Source organism: Microcaecilia unicolor, chromosome 1, assembly GCF_901765095.1.
Source record: "Microcaecilia unicolor chromosome 1, aMicUni1.1, whole genome shotgun sequence".
Classification (NCBI taxonomy): Eukaryota; Metazoa; Chordata; class Amphibia; order Gymnophiona; family Siphonopidae; genus Microcaecilia; species Microcaecilia unicolor.
The window spans coordinates 559,037,856-559,051,115 of NC_044031.1; the positions used below are offsets into that span (position 1 = coordinate 559,037,856).

General features: G+C 39.8%; 1 protein-coding gene across 2 annotated transcripts in view; it reads left to right on the forward strand.

Moving 5' to 3' along the window:
- Positions 1 to 13,260, forward strand: part of ZFPM2 (zinc finger protein, FOG family member 2) — an 823,307-nt gene that overhangs the window by 526,492 nt on the left and 283,555 nt on the right. The gene's annotated exons all lie outside the window — the stretch shown is intronic.

A 13,260-nucleotide genomic window follows, 5' to 3' on the forward strand; every position in this document is an offset into this window, starting at 1 on the left:
TTGGGGAGGAGAAAAGGCAGAGCTGTCAAGCATTCCATTTCACTATGATATTCAGCTGCTAAATGGGGAAGTTATTAGACAGTGCTGAAAATCAGTATAAGTAATGAGCTCATTGGAAACTGTCCTTGATCAGATAGTGCTGCTGATTATGGGTCCCTTTTATTAAAGCTTAGCATGCACTAACAGAATCAGTGTGCACTAAGGGCTAGATTCTATATGGTGCCAAAACAATCGGCACCAATAAAAGCACTATTCTATAGGCACAGTTTCTAGAATAGCCTTTATGCCTGGGAATTGCACCTAACTGAAACGTGGTGCAAATGTCGTGCCTAAATTGTGCACATATCCCCCGTGTTCTATAATAAAGCATGTAAATTCTGGGAACACCCACATTCTGCCCATGACCCTCCCATTTCTGCATACCTTTTTTTTTCACTTGTGAGTAAAATTTAAGCATGGATCCCATGCCTAAATTTACATGCGTAAGTTCAAATTAAATCCTAATTAGTGCCAATAGTTGCTTGTTAAAAAGCCAAGTATTTTGCACTAATTAGAAATTGGGCACGCGCCAAAATTTGCATGCACAAGTTTTGCAGACTTTTATAGGGGGTAAATGCTGTGCATCCTATTTTATGCCTATGGGCCACATGGCATTAGTGCACGCCGATGTCCATTAGTGCATGCTAAGCTTTAGTAAAGAGCCCCTACATTCCTTAAACGCTGGGGCCAGTGCCTAACTTTAAATGTTGGCCACTTCAGAATACAATCAGGCCCACAGTTAAGAAACTGGAATCACAAAATATTCATTTTAGACATTTTTACTGGACTAATCTTCATGCATAGCAACCAACTTTAAAGTCAACATGTGTCAACAGGACATTGATAGAACGATACATTTGGTGGTATGGGTCTGAATATTCACACACAGTTGCTGGATATGATTTATGAACACACACCTCTGTGGCATTTTACATTTGAAGAAATCCATCAGTTGGCTGAAACATGGTCTGTGTTTGGTCCTTCAATACATTTGCTTCTATTATCCTGCATTCCTTCCAGTTTCTTCATTGATGTAGCATTAAGCAATTTAAGCCCTTCTCTAATTAGTTAACATTCTATATCTCACAGGATATTATTTTGATTATTCAAGCTTGGTCTCAAACAAACTATAGATACAATGAACTTTTATGGAGTGATTGAGATTTTAATGTAGTCTCAATCAAGTGGCTAGAAAAAGAAAGGAAGGAGAGTTAAAATACACACATTTAAATATCTAGTAGGCTTCAATAGGGTACTAGAAGGTTGCACTTTCCATAGACTGAAAATTTACTACTACTACTACTACTATTTAGCATTTCTATAGCGCTACAAGGCGTACGCAAGTAGAGAAGGGGTTATTATTATTGGGCTCTCTTAGGGGTCTCAAAATGACCTAAAAGACCACTTCCTGGTTCTACCAGGTTCAAAACAGATGATCTTGGAGATGACTAGGCATCAAGCTTTTTTTCTTTGTCTCACCATTTCTCTGGAACCCTAAGTGCAGAACTATCTGTTAAACAATTCAAAGCTGTTCTCAAGACCTGATTCTTCACACTTGCATTTAACCCAGGTTGAGGGGAGTGTGGTCCAAAATCAAAAGACGAATGACCCTGATATTATATTCTCTCTCCCATCCCATCCTTGATTCCTTCCTTTGTCTTTTAAGCTCTTTCCTTCTTCTTCCCCTCTCCCCTTTTTTTAGGATTTGACCAATATTGATACCTTGAATGGATGATGTCTAGACTTTCCTATTAAGTATTGAAGTTCCATTCTGCACTGCTTGTTTTTAATTTGAAAATAAATAAATAAATATGGTTTCCTAACAAATTTAGCAAGTGCTAAATGATAAGACACCCATTATATTTACATCATATCATTTAGCGCATGCTAATCATTAGCATGCACTAAATCTGTTAGTGTGCCTTAGTAAAAGGACCCCCTTAATAAAGTGTGCTGAAATCTGGTCTTAACTTGTTCTATTGCGATACTTTCCCATGAGCTAAGCCCAGATTTAATGTGACACACAAGACCTTCATAAAGCACTCACTGCCTCCTATTTAGGAGACGCTAGATGTTCCCACATTAACCCCCCCCCCCCCCTGTTTACTAAGCCACGCTAACAGCTGCTGGTGTGCTAATGCCGACACAGTCCATTCACTTTGAATGGGCTATGTCGGTATTGCCACGCAGCTGCAGCAGATAACACGGCTTAATAAACAGGGTTACAAGTCTGCATCATCTGATTAGCATACACTAATCATAATGCACTTGCTGGATAACATGGGAATGCCCATTCTCTGCCCATTACTTGCCTCCCCTAAAAAACTATTTTAAAAAATTAGGTAATGTACAATTAGCATGCAAAAACAGACAAAATACTGCAAAATATTTTAAACCATTTTGCAATAAGCCTTTTCTCTCACACTAACCACACATTAAGGCTAAATGCCCTTTAGTAAAATGGCCTGTATATGAATTTGACACTCAAAAAGAATATGAAAAAAATATTTTTTTCAGAGGGGCTGTAGACACAGGCTTTCAGTTGAGATGCAAGAGCCATACAGTGGCAAATCCATCAATTTTGTTACTGTGTAAAAAATATCCCAGGGAAATAGGTTGAGTCCATTTTAATTTCTATGTGGCTACTAATGATTTGGCAGTTTTAAAATTGTTTTCTGCATAACTCTATAAAAACATGGCTAATTTCAATATGATTTGGGATATACCATCTTAAATAAATTGCAATAAGTCTACACTCACATCAGCCACCTCACCTAAACAACAACATTCCAATACCTGATTCTTCAACTGTCACAATGTTTTTTTCAATGCAAACTGTTGGGCCTCACTACTTCCTGACTGGCGATCAATTGAGCCTGTTTCTCACAATTTTTTCAAAACTTACCCTCTTGTCTGGAAACTCTTGCACCAGTCTATGAGAACCATAACCTTTTTCAGATACAAATTTTAAATAAGGATCAGATCTTCCTTACTGAAAACCCAGAGCTTTGTTAAGTCCTGTCTGGTATGTGCCAAAATATTTCATCATTTTGACTTCAAAGGTTTTATGTTCTTGGATGGTTTTGACATTTCCTTTTAGTATTCTCTCCATAAAGTCATTAGTGCTGTGCTCTGGTCTGTCAAAATGCTGTCCTACAGAGTTATCACCCTGGTTAGCACTATAGTTTCTGATATGGTGTCTGTGTTGATTCAATCTCATTTTAAGCATTTAGCCTGCTGTGTCTCTCCAACACAGCATCCTTTTTCACGTTTTTTTGCATTGAATAATAAACACCGCATTTAAGGAAGAGCATGTGTAAAACAGTGGCGTAGCCAGAAGGCAATTTTTGGGTGGGCCAACAGGTTGGATGGGTGGGCACTAGTCATGTGCTGGTAAATGTTTAACAACAGGCTCTCTCCCTGGTCCACCTCTGCGCGCCCCCGTCCACTTCTGCGCCTCTCCTCAAAATTGCAGAGCTGGCTGTAGCTGGGGAGAGAGCCTGGGGGAGGGGGCAATGCATTACTCTCTCCAGGAAAAAAAAATATTAAATGATCCCAGGTTCCAATCTAATTCATGTTTAATGTGGGATAAAATGCCATAAATAAGTAAATAAATATAAACTTTTAATGTTGAGCAGTGTTTTTCCAGTGTTTACCCAATAAATACCTAATTTACTTTTTTTTTTTTTTGCATTGTGGGTGTTCTATCAGTGTTTACTGGTTAAAATGTAAAATCAGACATTTAAAAAGGGAAGGGGGTGCAAGTCACAAAAAAAAACTAGCTTTCTATTTTATAAGACATGAAATACTGTGCATTCCATCTGTATGAGTTTCAGTCTGATGTCTGCTTGGTGTTCTAGTGAGAAACAGCTTTAACTCTCATTTACTTATTTTCATATGTACACATGAGCTTTCAAGACAACTTTTAAACAGAAATATCTCAGCAGGATCTGATGGGCCTCAATGATTTCGCTGACTGTAACTGGCAATTGGAGTACTTAACAAATGTTTACCAATATCAGTCTTATGAAGGAGCTGCTCTAAGTGGAATGTATTGGACTGGAACCACACTGGGTTCATCTTACCATGACCCAGCATTAATCCTTTAAACATCTGTGACTGAGGAACACACAGTTGAGTCTCTGAAGCACCATCAACATGAGCAGCAAGGGATGAAAGCAAGTTACAACATCGCAAGTCAGAGAAAGAAGTTTACTCTGCCCTCAGCTGATAGCCCTCGTTCCTGCCCTCGCCCTACCTTAAAATACTGTAATTTTCCTCGAGCGGGCAGCGCCAGCATTGTAAGCAGCAGCAGGCTCCAGCCTTCCCTCGCATGGTTCTTCCCTCGCGGAAACAGGAAATACGTCAGAAGAGGGCGGAGCCATGTGAGGGAAGGCTGGAGCCTGCTGCTGCTTACAATGCTGGTGCTGCCCGCTCGAGGAAAATTACAATATTTTAAGGTAGGGCGAGGGCAGGAACGGAACGAGGGCTATCGGGCAGCATTGCCGACTGGGAAGCGGGGAAAGGCCGCCTATGGGGGCGGGGCGGGTGTTGGCTGGGCGGGCCTGTAGGCAAAGTGGCTGGGCCTGGGCCCGCCCAGGCCCGCCTGTGGCTACGCCCCTGGTGTAAAAGCTGAATGTTTTTCCCATGTGAATGACTGTGGGGTCCTGTGATTATGTGTTGGTACAGTTTGCAGCTTGATATCTTGCAGGGACGGGTATACCATTTTTTTCAGTTTCTACTGGGAGTTTTATTTTCACAAGTTTTTTGTTTCAAATTTGGTGGTTGTTGGAAGGTCATCCTAGCTGGAGCTGGAAATATCTCTTTCAGTAATTTATTCTCCTGGAGTAGCAGCTGTAGATCTTGTATGATTCTTCTCAGGTTTTCTAGTTCTGGATTGTATGTCACTGCAAGGGACACTCAGTCTGTGATTTTCTTTTGTTTGTACTGCAGTAAGTTTTCTCTGGGTGTTTTAAGGGAAAAGGCAGTTTTCTTGGAGATTATTTTGAGGTGGTACCTTTTTTGTATGAAGGACTCAGTCAGGGTTTGAGGTATTCATCTCTGTCTTTAGGATCAGAGTAGATGCAGTGGTATCTTGTGGATTGGCTGTGTATAATGTATTTTTTTAATATGTGAAAGGTTGAAGCTAGAATTGTAGAAGTAGCTGCATCTGTCAGCCGGTTTCTTGTATGTAGATGTTTTTATATAGCCATTGTTGATATAAACAGTAGTGTCTAGTTGACATTTTCTGTGGAGTAATCAATTTTGAATTTGATTGAGGGATGGTATGCATTGAAAGAAGGGTAAAATTGTTTGAGAATCTCTTCTCCCACAGTCCAAATCTTAAAAATGTCATCAATGTACCAGTAGTATCGTAGGGGTTTAGTTGGATATGTATTTAAGAATGTCTCCTCTAGTTCTGCCATAAAAAGGTTTGCATATTGTGGTGCCATCCTGTTACCCATAGCAGTGCCCATGATTTGCAGATAAATATCGTTATTGAAATGGAAATAGTTGTGAGTTAGAATGAATTTGATTAATTTTGCAATCATTTCTGGTGTGTATTGGTGGTCCAGGGTGGATGTTTTTAGGAATTTATCACATGCATGGGGGATGTTGCTGTATAGAGGTTCTACATATATTGTGACCAGAAGAGCACCTGGTGGTAGCTGCTTGATGTTTCCCAATTTGTTCAGAAGTCTGCGGTACCTTGTATGAAGTCGTTTGTTTTGTGCTCTAAGGGTTTAAGTATCCCCTCTATAAGTCCAGATATTGCCTCTGTGAGTGTGCCAACACCACATATGATTGGTCTGCCAGGGTTTCCAGGTTTATGGATTTTAGGTAGCATGTAGCATTTGCCCACAGAAGGGTAGTTTGATATGAGTTTCTTTAGCTGTGGTTGTACTTGCTTTGGGAATGTTTTGATAAGATTTTTCAACCATTCTATATAATTTTGTGTGGGTTCCTCAGTCAGTATCCTATAGTATGTGTTGTCCAAGAGCTGTCTTTGTTCTTCAATGTAATATTGTGTATCCATAATCACCACAGAGCCTCCTTTGTCTGCAGGTTTGATGACAATGTTTTGATTATTTTGTAGGTTTTTTTAATGGCAGCTTGTTCTGGTGGAGAGCGATTACACAGAATTTTCTTTTGTTTGATTTCATCCAATGTTTGAAACTTTCTATGTAGTTGTCTAGTTTATTGTTTTATCCATCATGAAATATACGTTCTTTTGTTTACAATTTTATTCCAGTCTGTTGGGAGTCTTTCTATTGCGGAAATGTACTTTCAAGTGAAGTTTCCTAAAGAATTCTGCTAGATCTAAGAATAGCTGAATTTAATCGAGGGGTCCTTTTACAAAGCGGCAGTAAGCCCAATGTGGGCTTACCGCTCACTAAAATGGAAATCTGCCAGGCTACCTCAGCAGCCCAACAGTAGTTCCCACCCCCAGCACATGCCATTTCTAGTGTACCTGGCGATAATCGGGCAGTGTCATGTGCTGTCTGGTTACCACTGGGTTAGCATGGGAGCCCTTACTGCCACTTCAATGGGTGGCACTAAGTGCTCCCCATGAAATGACCATGCGGCAATTGCTTCACTTGCCACATGGCCATTTCTTTTAAAAAATGAAAGACATCCCTTTTACCCACTGTGTTAAAAGGTGGCCTCAGCGCGTATCAAAATCACATGCTGACACCAGTGCAGGCCCCCTTTTGCCTCAGCTTCATAAAAGGACCAATGAATTTGCTGGAAGGACAAAATGACAGTCCCTTAGAAAACAGAGAGATCTCATGCTGTGATAATTGGTAGTCAGAGCGGTTTATTATCCCTATCTGATTTACACTTCCAAGGGTGTGGTCAATTGGATTTTGCCTGCATGGGATCTGCTTACTACTTTGTGAAATCTTGTTTTTGGTATATATTTTATTGGTGTATGTTTACAATGTTATTTCTGATTGATTCTGCCTTGTATATTTCAGTGAATATAATACTGTGATTGTTCTGATCTTGTATTGATGGATTATAATAAAAATCAAAATAAATGGGAGGGGCACACACCAGGAGAACTTTCTGGCAGGAAAGGAAAGGACAAAAGGAGATATTAAGTAGGATCTGTGGTATTCACAGTGAGTGTAGTGAGTGAAGCAAGTGATTCTTATCCACTGGCATCCACCAAAATGTAAAGCTTACAGTTATATTGTTTTCTAAGTCAACACAAGTTGATGTTTTCCCGTTCAGATTTTTTTTGATGCCAGTAAAATAGAATCCATAATCCTAATATTGTGAAACTGAACACAATATTTGTAAGCTATCTATAATAACCTCTTAGATTTGAAGGCATTTTGATTGGAGATTACCTTCAAATGATGTCACCAACTGCTCATATAATATAAAAATCATATTAATTTTGCACCAGTGAGCAACACAATAAGTATTTTACCTATACAGCTGCATATTACCTTTTCATATTAAATCGATTCTATCCTAAAGTCTGAGTTGTCCCATAGAATGTGGAATCCAACAAGGATTGTACATTCTCATGACACCAAGGCTACGGAGGGGAAGAAATCCACAGGAGCCTTTCACTTGCAAATGTCACTATGTTTGAAGTAGTTCAGAAGGACATCAAAGTTCTGAAAACGTATGTGTTTGCAGAGTTTAATAAGATACGTTGTTAGTTTAATCAATTAGATGTGATGTTTTGGATTGCTATTTCATTTGATATTTGGAGTGAGAGTAAGGACGCATGCTCCCTGTACTGGCAGAGTACCCTTGAAAATCCCCACTAAATTTCCTATCGCTTTCCAGATCTTTATTCCGGCCGTCACGTGACCAAGCTCAGATAGGGACATTTGTGACTGTGTGAGTTGGAGACAGACTGTGAAAAAGTGAAGTATATCCCTGTGGTCCTGGGTCTGCCGGGGTGTCCGAGCCCCTGGGAAAACTGAGTTGGTGGCAGGTGGACCCGGGTTACATACAAAATACCCACTTCTTTTCAGACTCTTCTATAAACTGCGCCTCACTTTAAGCATGGCTTATAGAATAGCGCTTTTTCAGTGCCGATTGTTTTTGGCGCCATTCATAGAATCTAGCCCTACTTCGCAAAATGTATCCATTTTTAGTTAAAGGAGAGTCCAGAATGCTCTGGAGTGGACCAGAAATTATCCATAGGGGAATAAACTTACTTGCTAAATTGATATTTATGCACACAGCTTTGCAGAATACGCTTAGCAGGTAGTGTGCATAAATTCTAATTAATGCCAATTAGTGCTTATAATTACTTGCTAACATCCAATTATCAATGCTGATTAGCTTGTAAACTAATTAAGTTACACTCATTGTTGTAGAATACAGTTTGATTTCTGCACGGAAATCTCAGAGCGATATATAGTTGCTCATGAAATTCTGGTCATGCGGCCAAATTGCGTGTACAGCTTAATTGTCTAACAGGCCAATTAGTGAGATAATTGACCACTAACAAGCAATTATCAGCACTAATTGGCAATAATCAGAATTTAAGAGTGCAACTTTCTAAATATTCTGTAAAGTGGCGCACATAGGAATCCTTTTACTAAGCTGCGGTAAAAAGTGGGCCTTTTTTAAGTTGCTGGAAAATAGACGTGTGCTAAAATTGAAACCAGCATGCGTCCATTTTTGGTCTGAGACCTTACCACCACCCATTGACCTGGTGGTAAGGACTCATGCGCTACACATACAGTAACTGGTTGGTGCATGCTGGAAACACTGCACATAGGCCTTAGTAAAAGGGCCTCTAAGGGTTTGGTTTATAAAAGCTTTTCTCCCATATTGAGGGTAATTCTATAAAGAAGGTGTCAAAATTTAGCTGCCAGGAATGCATATAAATGACCTGATTATCAGCATATATTCGCATAAGTGCCAATATTCTGGCTAAGTGTTACTCTGTAACATGGTACTTAAAAGCGATGGCACGTGGCTTGCAGGGGGTGTACACATTGGCAAAGTCCAAGCAGATTGCAGGCAGCATGTAAATTATAAACGACTACATGGTGTGTGGAAAAAACAGCACCCCTTACATAGTTTCAAAATACTTTGCAATTGTTTAAACATTTAGAGGCCGATATTCAGACCATGGGAATTAGCTCAGCTAACTCCTGAAGTTGACACTAAAACCTTTTAAAAGGGGGGGGGGGGGTCTGCTTCCTCCTCTTGGGTGAAGCTAGCAAGCCTACAGTGCTCTAAGGGTTCCAGGACAGAATGCTGCTGATACTGGGACTCAGGGCCAAAATATTTTATTATCAAGGCAATTTCATACCAAAAAACATAATATATTCTTCAAAACAAAAGGTACAGCCCTCTTAATATAGTCTTCAAAAGAAAAAGGTACAGTCCTCATAAGAATCTTCAAAAGAAAAAAAGATACAGTCCAGGTCCCAAAATCCCTCAGCAAACGCTCAGATCCTCAAGACCTCAGGTCTTCTATTAGGGCATTAGCTTTCCCTTCCCTCTCCTTCAGAAGGGTTTAGTAAGAGTTCAGCACACTTCCAATATAGCACAACAGTTCAGAACAAATCTTCATGGACAGTCTTTGCACATCAAACCAATATCACAAATCACCAGCCTTTTCACAGCACAGAGGGAACCCAGTAAGGAGCAGGGTTGGCAGTTTCTCTCACCTCTTAGCCCACGCCTGGTGTGGCCTCCTTCACTGCCTTCAAGTGCTGGGCAGGGCAACTTTTGAATTCTCCCACTCCATGGTAGCTGGCTCCTCTCCCTTAGGCAGCTCTAGTGGCAGGCTACTTCCTACCTCCACATACTCCATGGAATCTCTCTCTCTCCATTTGACTCCCCTCTCTCCTGGTGACTGAGAGCCTCCAGAAAATCTGCTCTCCCCTTCTCACAGCTGGGGGGAATGATATACTGATGGCGAAGCCAGGGAAACTGAGCTTCATCCTTCCCCCTCCCTCTAGTGGGGAAGGGAGTAACAGGCTCACCTTGCCTCGAGCCATTGCTCCTCCTGCTGGGGCTGGGAATCTATTCCATTTTTTTAGTACTACTCTCTTCCCTCATTCTTGCAAGGACTTCTGGGACCCGTAGTTCTGGACTCAACTGCTTCACTGGGGAATCTCTGGGGCTTGCCTTGTCACAAACTGAATATTCAATGCTGGGCTATTTCCAATGACGGGCACTGAATATCTGGTATACTTTTGGCCGGGTTGACTTTGACTGGCCAAGCCGATATTCAGCACTGGTTGGTCAAAATCAAACTGGCTAAAGATAGGACTGCCTTACAAGGGGCCAAATATGGCTGCTTAAGTTAAGCAGTGATGCGCCTGAAATTGGTGAATAGCCAGTTATATTGCTTGATATAACTGGCTATCTGCTAGCTACTAGCCAGTAATATTCAGCGGGACATGGCCGGCCATGTCCTGCTGAATATCAACAGATAGCCAGCTATGTGGCATTTAACCAGCCAGGTGCCGATTTTGGCCTATTAAATGCCTTTGAATATTGGAGGGAAAGTATGACCTCTGAAAATACATTAATTTAATGGGGTTTTATTTTAGTTAATTCATAATTTGTGTTCAAAGTGTACTCCTTCAACCTTGATACATTCACAAAGTCTTCGATGCCATTGAGCTGTTGGTTCAATTAATTCTGGGGTTTCATTAATTAAGAGCTCAATTTGCAAGCTTGATGCACTGGAGCTCCATCCTGTTGAAAAATAAAGTACTCAAAAATGTCTCAGATTTTAGGCAGAAGGTTTGCTGCAGTAGGACATTTGTGAGATATTTAGAAAAAAGAAATTTGTGGACACTGTGTGTAATTTATGTACATTTTTTTTTACTAATTTAGGTGTGAACATTTACATCAGTTCTGTGGCTGGCATAAGTGCTCATGTCAAAATTATAGGCACATATTTTACCTGTTTTTCTATAAAGGAAAGCAGACGCCTACTTTTCTTTATAAAATAGGCACTACATAGATGCCTTCCAGGCACTGTTCCCTCTAAGATAAGCAGGAGTCCTCCAACTACATTGCTGCCAGTAGGGGGTGATGTTTCAATATTTTGTTTTTAATGTCTAAAGACAAGTAGGTTCCCTGGAGACCTGCAGACCTTATATGTCCCTCACTTTTAAAAGATGTGATAGTGAAACATCGCCACCTACTGGTAGGACTGTAGGTGGAGGACTCCTGCACAGCTTAGAGGGAACAGTGCTTCAAGGTGCCGGAATATAGACACACTGTTAAAGAACTACCCTCCATGTGCATATGTAGGGGAATAATGCTTTTCCAAACTAGACCATTGTTAATAAATTAATTGAAATGTTAAACACACCAAATAGAGTCACAAGAGAGAGGGTAACAGCATACAAAAGTCAACTGAAAAACAAAGAACAAACACTGGGCCTTCAGGAAAGAGAAAAATGTAATCCTTTATTCCAAAAGATGACCCGACATGGGCCGTGTTTCGGCGTACAAACGCCTGCCTCAGGGGTCTAAAAGATCCTATAGGTATAAACATATGAGGTCAATCGAACAATCAGGATGTATTTCCCAGAATATGCTGATCATCCATACAAACTTTAAAACGCCATCGGCGTCAGCATATTCTGGGAAATACACCCTGATTACTCGATTGATCTCATATGTTTATACCTATAGGATCTTTTTGACCCCTGAGGCAGGCGGGTCATCTTTTGGAATAAAGGATTACATTTTTCTCTTTCCTGAAGGCCCATTGTTTGTCCTGAAAACACACCAAATAAAAATATTGGGAAAATGTATATATTTTTTAAAAAGCACATAGCCAAACAAAATGTATTTCTCTCTCTCTCTCTCTCTCTCTCTCTCTCTCTCGTAAATGTTATTATAATTATTCTATTGATATCATTATCTATGTGTCTAATGGCACAAAATACAATGGCCATAGAAATATTTAGCAGTGGAAGGGGAAAAATCATGAGGCGATTACGTGACTTAGCTGGAAAATTCCAATCTTGCTTTTTAAATGACTGCAGGATATAGGAGGTACTAACATTATTATCTGTTATCAGGAATACAGTGGAACTGTATGACTGGATAATAACTAAACAACTGACACAATGTAAAATTACATTAGCAGTGTGTTAAAACAAAATTGTGCCCTGGAGGAGTCTACATACCAGCTCAGAGCTGCAGTGTAATTACGCTTAACTCTGCTAATTAAAATACAACGGAGATCAACAGAATCGTTTTCATTAAGAAAATTATTAACAAGGGTAGTACAGGAATAATTGATTGCACAGCACCACAAGATAAACTCGACGCTGCAAAACTAATGTATAATATATGTCTGAGTCTGGTTATGTGGCATGAGTTTGTGAACTCCCAAATTCAAAATCCTGCCCTGACTATGGATTTGCTCAGCTCTGGAAACCAGTAATGGTGACATGGCTGCTTGCAGGAATCAATTGTTCATATTGCCAGTCTCTTCGATTGTAGTTGGAGATCAGAGAGACTGGTTTTATGATTTTATAGACCAACCACACCAAATCCTTGAAAATGGAAACAAAAATCTAATTCAAATATGTTGATCTAGGTTAATATCCATAACTTGATTTTTTTCAGGTTGAGAGTCTTTTCCTATTTTATTTTGATATGTACATACTTTGTTCCCCAATGTACCTCTACTATATCATATCTTTGCACTGTAATTTGTGTGTTTTATTTCTCTTCTTATACAAGGCACTGTGCAACCTCCTTGTTCCTTCTTTAAGGTAGCTTTCAGACCACGTCATCCTTGGACTCACTCTGCTGCAACAGCATCTCTGAAAATATAACTACTTCCTAGGTCATATGTCATTTCAGTCTCTGTGTATTGCTGGTGCTTTTATAGTTATGCCAGTCATTTATGGATAGTATTTCAATCAGTGCTGGAGTATTTATTGTTTTGTTATTGCTAAATGACAGGCAGCCATTCATAACCAGCTATATCAAATATTATTAATAAAATTATAAATAAATCCCCATATTCATGATCATACCAGTATAGTAATTGTGATAAGAATCTTGAAAAATTCTGTAAGATTTCCTCTTTTTTTTTAATTAGTGGGAGTACAGTCACTTTCTATAGGCTGAATGAATTACTGGGTGTCATGATGTTTGCTCCCTCATATTATTTTTTTAAGTGCAAAGTATAAAGAAACCAAAAACAAAAGAAAACCTCTTTCTCCAGAGCCATGTCACCACACTCCTCTG